This window comes from Mandrillus leucophaeus, unplaced genomic scaffold (genome assembly GCF_000951045.1).
Source record: "Mandrillus leucophaeus isolate KB7577 unplaced genomic scaffold, Mleu.le_1.0 Scaffold323, whole genome shotgun sequence".
NCBI lineage: Eukaryota > Metazoa > Chordata > Mammalia > Primates > Cercopithecidae > Mandrillus > Mandrillus leucophaeus.
The window spans coordinates 18345-20236 of record NW_012103399.1 but is presented as its reverse complement, the minus strand read 5'-3'; positions in this window follow the sequence as shown (position 1 = coordinate 20236).

Here is a 1892-nt window from a genome sequence, read left to right as displayed (position 1 = left end):
GGTCCCTGGGTCCCCGCGCCCCACTCCCTCGCAGACCCCCGCCCAGTCGCTCCCTTTTCCAGACCCCTCGTCCCCAGGACTCCCGGCTCCTGGCCCCTGCTCACCTGCGGGTCTCTGATCTCCCGTCGCCGGGCACTCCTGGTCTCCTGACTCTTGTCCATCCATAAAAACCAGCTCCTAAACCGCTGTCCCCAGTCGTCCCAGTCCTGCGACCCCTTTGCCTAGTGTCCAGACCCCCAGTTCTGAGACCTCCCAGGTCTCAGTCTCTCCTGACTCCTAGACCTGCTGCGTCCCAGCTGCAGTTCCCGGGCCTCCATCCCCAGTCATCCCCGCTACCCAGGCCCCTGGTCTCCAGTCCCTGCGGTTTCCATACAGGCAGAGTCTTTTTGGACACTTAGTTTGCTGACCCCACTATCCCCGTGTCCCAGGAGCTCCTGGTCCCCAGAGGAGCTCACTTCTCCAACCCCTTTGTCTTCCCCATCCCTCTCATCCCTCCCACCCGTGTTCCCAGTGCTTTGCTCTTCCCATCACCAGTTCTTCCCAGTTACCCACTCAGCTTCCCTGTCGGGTCCTGGCTTTTACATTTCGATGATCCTTGCATATTCCATCCTTTTCCATGTCTTATCCTGGCTCATCATTATCTTTTAAGATCTCTCTTGCCTTGTCCTGCAGCCCTTCCCTTCTTGTCCCGTGCCCAGCCCATCTGGGGACCGTCACTTCGTCCTTGCTCTTCCCAGTGCAAACTTCTTCCTCTCACCATCGAGGGGCTGGTATTGGTGGGGATGCTGGAAGTGAGAGGGAGGTGGGTGTGGACAGCTCATCCTCAATGTTTTCTGAAGTTTAGTCCCTTGACTCTACCCTCCTTTCCTCTGAGGAGTCTTATTGGTGTTGTGGTGCTAAGTCATTCCTGGGTGTTGTATGTGGAGATGGGAGTGACTCAGGGAAGCCTCTCAGCTCTCCCCCGACTGTCTGTCCAGCCACTCTGGGATCTGGATTTATTTAGGAAGCCCCGCCTATCCTCCTAGTGCCTGTTTCTCCCTCACGGTGGAATTGTTTCTGAGGAATCCCTGCATCCAGCCCTCCTGGCCGTTGTCTTCCACGCAGGCATTTCTGGAGGTTGAGCGAGGGGCAAGGCCAAGGGATACCGCTGTCTTCAATGTTAACTTTTAAAGTTATCTCTGTGGATCTTTTTTGTTGTTTGTTTGTTTGTTTAAACAAGTGATGTGCCTTTTGTGTTTGTTATTCAAAGGCAAGATTTGTGAAATGGACAGTCCTAATAATGAGGGGGCTGGTGAGGGGAAGTTTCCTGGGAGATAATCCACCTTTGGTTGCCAAATCAAATGATTTTAAGCCTAAGTATGGTTTCTGATTTGTGAATATTAGTAATACCACAATAAAGACATTATGAGCTGGCTTCCATCAGGAAGTGAGGTAGGCTATATAAGTGCAGGTCCTGAAGCCAGACTTCCTGGGTTCAAATCTTGGCCCTGCCATATAAAGCTGTGTGATTTAGGAGTAAGTTACTTGACCATTCTGGGAGTCCCAGCAAAATGAGGATACGTAGTAGTACCCGTCTCCTAGACTTGTAATGACTGAGTAACATTCATCAGGTAAAGTGACTGGTACTGTGTGTATCACGAGGTGCACTGTCCGAATCTCAGAGCTGTCTGCTGTTGTTTCTGTAAGGGCTCATGTGGGGTAGGAGTGGGATTGTTTTTGCCTAGTTATGAGAGACATAACTGTCATTTGGGCTGGGACTAGGCACTCTCTGAAAATCTTTTCCTTTTAATGTGACCAAGGAGTCTTTGCCACAAGCTCACATTTCTGGACCCCTTTCATTCTACTTTTAGCACAAGAGAAAATGAAATTGATAAGCCAATAGAAATTGGTCA